Here is a 6,356-nt window from a genome sequence, read left to right as displayed (position 1 = left end):
GTTGAAGTATTATATGAATGTTGAGCAAAATAGTATGAGAATTATTGTTAGATGCATTTGAGAATAGCAAAGTGCTTTGTGGGGTCTGCAGAAGGTAATTTTTCAACCAAGGGAATTAGGGGAGTCTTCATGGAAGTGATATTTAATAGATCCTTAAAGGATAGTTAGAATTTCAACTGGCAAAGAAGGGAGACATATCAAAATTAGAGAATAAAGCTGTTCTGAGAGTAGATCAGTTTGACTGAACTCTAGAATGCAAAGAAAGAGTCTGGATATATGATATAGTCTGAAAGGAAAGAAGGCACCAAGTTGTGCAGGTCCTTGACCATCAGGCAGAGGATAATGAACCTTGATCAGTAGGCAATCAGGAGTCTCTGATGACTTTTAAAAAAAATAATGATAGGACAAGACCTATGAATAAGTATCACAGGATCACATATAGAGGCCATTCATTCTAACTCCCTCATTTTATAGGTAAGAAGACAAATCCTAAAGGGGCTAATGACTTATTTCTGGACATACAAGTTGTAAGTGGCAGATCTTCTATCTGAACTCACATTCTGTGACCTCAAACCCAGTTCTACTCTTCTTTCACCTGTACAATATGGCCTTCTAATAACAAAAGGTCAAGAATTTCAAGGGAATTAATGGGAAAAAATGCCAATGAAAGTAGCCTAGCTATGCCAGACCTAAAACTGTATTGGTCATCAAAACCACTTGGTACTGGCTAAGAAATAGAGTAGTCTCAGATATTTAGAATTTAAGATAATAGTGTAACATTACAGACACTTTCCATGACAGGTACTTAGATATCTTACATTACTGGAGTTCAGAAGAGAGATCAGGATTAGGAAGACACCAATGTACGGATGACTATTAAAATTAAGTCTAAAGATTTCCAAAGGAAGGAAAAGATGGCCACTGGGAAAAATGTTATATTCCAAAGTTCTGATAAAAACCTCATTTCTAAAATATACAGAGAATTGACTCAAATTTATAAGAATTCAAGCCATTCTCCAATTAATAAATGGTCAAAGGATATGAACAGACACTTTTCAGATGAAGAAATTGAAACCATTTCTAGTCATATAACAAGGTACTCCAAATCACTACTGATCAGAGAAATACAAATTAAGACAACTTTGAGGTACCATTACACATTTCTCAGATTGGCTAAGATGACAAGAAAAAAACAATAACAAATGTTGGAGGGGATGTGGGAAGACTATGACACTAATACATTGTTGGTGGAATTGTGAACTGATCCAACCATAATGGGGAGCAATTTGGAACTATGCTCAAACGATTATCAAACTGTGCATACCCTTTGATCCAACAGTGTTCCTACTGGACTTATGTCTCAAAGAGATCTTAAAAGAGAGAAAATGTGTGAAAATGTTTGTGGCAGTCCCTTTTTGTAGTGTCAAGAAACTGGAAACTGAATGGATGACCATCAGCTGGAGAATGGCTGAACAAGTTATGGTATATTAATGTTATGGAATATTATTGTTCTATAAGAGATAATCAGCAGGATGATTTCAGAGAAGCCTGGAGAGACTTACATGAACTGATGCTGAGTGAAGTAAGCAGAACCAGGAGATCATTGTGCACAGCAACATCAATATACAATGATCAATTCTGATGAATATGACTTTCCAGCAATGAGATGACTGATTCCAGTTCCAATGATCTTGTGATGAAGAAATCCATCTATACCCAGAGAGAGGACTGTGGGAACTGAGGGTGGATCACAACATAGCATTTTCCCTTCTTTTGTTATTGTTTGCTTGAATTGTATTTTCTTTCTCATTTTTCCTTTATCATCTGATTCTTCTTGTGTAGCAAGATATTTATATAAATATGCATGCCTATATTGGATTTATATGTATTTTTACCATATTTAACATATATTGGATTTCTTGCTATGTAGGGGTGGGGGTGGGGGGAAGGGGCCAAAATTGGAGCACAAGGTTTTGTAAGAATCAATGATGGAAAATTATCCATACATATCTTTTGAAAATAAAAAGCTTCAATGAAAAAATATGATCTCCTAGATTGTGCTGGTAGCTCTATGAAACATAATTTGTAAAGGAGAAGAGGTAGATGTGGGAGGACCTGTTGGAAGATTGTTATTATGCTGCAGGTGGGGATAATGGAAGCTTGTGGCATGGAGATATCCATAGGAAAAAAGATGAGGAGATGAATTCAGGAGATGTTGCTTAGGGAGAACTTGATAGACTTTGATAACTGATTGAATACTAGAGATCTGAGAGAGGGAATATTTAGTTAAACCTCAAATCAGTTTATAAATGTTATCTGTTATTATTATTATCATTATTTTCTATCTGTGGCACTTTTATTCACTTTGTCTACTATATTCATGATCAGGAAAGAAAGAAAGAAACAAGAGGATGGTATTTGTCAGGTAAGAATATTAAGCACTTTAGAAATGTTATCTTATTTGGTTCTCAGAACCCTGTTAGGAAGATGTTATTATTATCATCCCCTTTTTATAAATGAGGAAATGGAGGCTGAGATTTATTCATGGTCACACAACTAACAAGTGTCAGAGGCAGGAATGGAACTCAGTTCCTCTTCACTCTAAGTCTATTATGCTCTCCATCATTCTGCTTCACTGCTAGTAGGAATTTGTGGAGATAGATAACTTAAACATGAGATATTTAAAATTTAAGATAATAGTGTAACATTACAGTTTCCATGTTACATTGTTCCAATGTTATATTAACATTACACTTTCCAGGGCAGGCACTTAGACATCTTGCCATACTGGAGTTCAGAAGAGAATCAGGATTGGGAAGACACTGATGTACAGGTGACTATTGAAACTGTGAGTCTAAAGAAGATTTCCGAATGAAGAAAAAGATGACCAAGGATAGTAGGCTTCAGGAATGGTGACATCAAGAATCTGGGAAGAGGATGTTGCAAGTTAGAACACAGTGAGGAAGAGATTAGAATCAGAAAGAGATCCAGGAAAGTGTGGTATCCTAAGTTATTAGAAAAGAGTGTGCATTTAGGGAAGTGTTCATCATTATTAAATGCAAGAGATATATCACAGAAAATGATTTACAAAAAGACTGTTGCCTTTACAATTAGGTTACTGGAAAACTGTGGGAAGCTATGGCAGAAGGTGTTATAGAAATCCAAGTGGAAGAAGTGGTGAAAGAATGGGTGATGAGGAAGTGGAAACATTGGGTGTCGACAACTTTTTCAATAAGTTTAATAAGAAAGAAGAAAAGAAAAATGGAATGATGACTGCATACATTAAAATGATCAAGAAAAAGCTTTATGACATTTTATTTTAGGGATGAAGTTATTAAACTGTGTTTGTAAGTATATGTGAAGGATACAGTATAAAGGGAGGAAAGAAGTGGTGGTATGGAGGATAAATGATCTGTGATTAATAAAAGGGTAAATTCCTGGAAAAGATGGAAGGGTATGAGATCATTGGCATAAATAGAAGTGCTATCTTTGGCAAAGAGATTGATCACTTTTGATCAGAAATTAAGATAGAGCAGTGAATACTGGGCAAAGGTTGAGGTGAGGATGTGGAAGATGAAGAAATTCAGCCTTGTTTTTTTCTATAAAATAGGGGACAAAGAAATATGATAAGAAAAAAAGAGAAGAGACTAAGAGGAAACGATATAAGGGAGAAAGGAAGTTTGGAACAGATGCCATTGAGATTATTATAGTCAAGTAGAGAAAAATAAAAGGATTTATAGCAGTGAAGGCCCAGTTGAGAATGGATAATATATATTTGTAATGGACCCTGTCAGCACAGTTATATGACTTATTCTAGTAACAAAGGAGTAGGAGTGGTGACCCAAGCTAGAATAAAAGTTGAAGGTGAACTATGGTAGGATAAGGAAGTAAAGGAAGATGCTATACAATTGAACTGTTTAATATGGTTGAACTAATTAACCATAGGGTCAAAACTGTGAAGGAAAATTGCACCTGAGGGTGCAATAAATCAGTCTGAGCACTGTAATCTTGATTCTGCTTGTGTCCATGAAGAGGAAATCTACTCATAGCTGACAATGAAAACTGATTAAATTTTGGGTGTATAATTCCTAACTTCCAAAGGATCTCAGAGCCACTTCTATCCCTAACCGGGAAGAACAGTACCTTCAGTTTACAGGTTGAATTTCTTGGATTCCATTTATAATAACTCTTGAGGAAAACATTGGCTTAGAGAATCTTCACAGGTAGCAAGTCAAACAGTATTGAGTTCTTATACAGGAAGTTCCATTTATGATCCCTTGTGCACACAACACTAACTTTTGCTTTTTCTTCCCAAAGGTCAATTGATAGAACTGACTTTTAGGGCACATGGCTTTGGGAAACTATCTGATGTTCTGATGGACACATCATTTGGCACTTCCATCATTAATGAATTTTTATAGCCATTACTATATTTATCATAAAAATGACCACTTCCAAGATCAAATGATTAATGTAGGACCAGAAAAGATAGTTATATTTGAGAGATAGTTTCTTAGAATCATGGAGAGGAAAGGATTGTTTGAGGTAATTTATTCCAATCTGATCATGCAGTTGAGTAAACTCAGGTACAGAAACATGATTTTCTCAATATTATATAGAAGTGGAAGCCAGAATTTGAACCATGTTGTTTGACATCATACTTTTTACTGAACTAAGGTTCTCCCTCACTTCCCTTACTCCTGGGGGCAAAGCCATTTTCTCTATCACTGGATATCAGGAAGAACATGCAAACCACTCCTGGGAGAGGAAGCTTGGTGATTTAAATTCATTGTGATGAATCTGAGAGCTCCATAGACAAGGACAGTCTTCCCAACACTGCAGATGATAACCTATCCATACTATTCACCCTGGCTGCTCTTGCTCCAGTTTTTTCATTGACCAACATGAGGAAGGCTCTACTCATCAGACCAGAAGCCTTCCCTCTAGACTTTTTGATATTGTATGGATAACCAGGACAGTACTAAGGCTGTATATCTATTCTTCCCCCTTGCCACACAACTTATCTATATTTCTTCCTGACTATACTTTTTTTTTAATACTTTAATTAAAAAATACAGAATGCTTCATGAATTTGAGTGTTATCCTTGCATAGGGGCCATGCTAATTTTCTTTTTATTATTCCAATTTCGGTATATTTTCTGCTGAAGCAAGCATCAGGCCATACATTTTTCTGATGACATTCTCTATGTTGTTTCTCCCAAGCAATTATTTACAGTGTGGGGCAATCTGCTCATGTCTACCATGTAACTTTCTCTTTGAGTGATCATTCAGTCCCTAAGTACATTCTACCAAGCATTGTCCTAGATCCTGGGAAACAAATATAAAGTATAAAACAGTCTCAACTCATAGGAACTTTTATTCTACTGGGGAAAACAAGTACATATAAATATATGTAGTACAAATATTAAGTGAATAAATTAAAATATGAACAAAATAGTTAAATACATGTAGATGAAGAGGAAGAACACTGACAATTTGCAGGGTTTAGGAAAGGCTGCATGAGAATATGGTACTTAATCTGCTTCATAAAGAAAGAGAGGGACACCGTGAGGTGGCAATAGACAGGGAATACATTCCAGATGGGGAGAAGGCTAAGGGCAATGGAGACAGAAGATGTAGGATCATATGGGAAAAATAAAGAGAGGCAGTTTGGCTGGATAGCAGACTGTGGGAAGGAGAGTAATATCCAATGAAACTGGAAAGATAGACTTGGCCAGGTTATGGAGGACCTTAAAAGCCAAATGTAGGAATTTATATATGGTGTGACAAGGGTCTTAATGAATTTTTAAATTTAATAGTTTAAGGCTTTTGGACAGCATGTAGTTGATCCTAAGCAAGCAAGTAAACAAACAAAAATAATATAACCTAGTTGAAGCCTAGGAAGCCATTGGAGTTTGAGTTGGGGATTCACATGTATTGATCTGTGCTTAAGAAAAAATGGAACAGCTGCAGTGGAGAGAGCACTGGGCTTGGAATTAGGTACACTCAACTTCTTGAGTTCAAATCCAGCCTCAGACACTTACTAGCTGTGTGACCCTGGAAAAACCACTTAATGCCATTTGCCTGAATTTCTTTATCTGTAAAATGAATTAGAGAAGGAAATGATAAACCGCTTGAGTATCTTAGTCAAGAAAACCCCATGAAGAGTTGGACATGACTTTAAAAATATGCAGCCGTATGTCAGATGGGAGTGTGGAGAGAGAGCAGAAATAACAATTAGGAGGCTGTTAATATCAGCTGATATAAAATTTGATGAGAGCCTGGACCAAGATGGTAGGAGGAAAGAGAAAGAATCTGATGTAAGACATGTGAAGGCAGAAATGTGAAGACTGAAA

At 36.1% G+C, this 6,356-nt stretch overlaps 1 non-coding gene across 1 annotated transcript; it reads right to left on the bottom strand.

Moving 5' to 3' along the window:
• Nucleotides 1-5,068: 5,068 nt before the first annotated feature.
• Nucleotides 5,069-5,171, bottom strand: LOC141559154 (U6 spliceosomal RNA). The gene has a single exon (XR_012487239.1). It is a non-coding gene; the product is annotated as a U6 spliceosomal RNA (small nuclear RNA).
• Nucleotides 5,172-6,356: the final 1,185 nt, after the last annotated feature.

This window comes from Sminthopsis crassicaudata, chromosome 2 (assembly GCF_048593235.1).
Source record: "Sminthopsis crassicaudata isolate SCR6 chromosome 2, ASM4859323v1, whole genome shotgun sequence".
In the NCBI taxonomy this organism is placed as follows: Eukaryota; Metazoa; Chordata; class Mammalia; order Dasyuromorphia; family Dasyuridae; genus Sminthopsis; species Sminthopsis crassicaudata.
The sequence above is the reverse complement of the archived record's forward strand: the minus strand, read 5'-3'. Positions and strand labels throughout refer to the sequence as shown.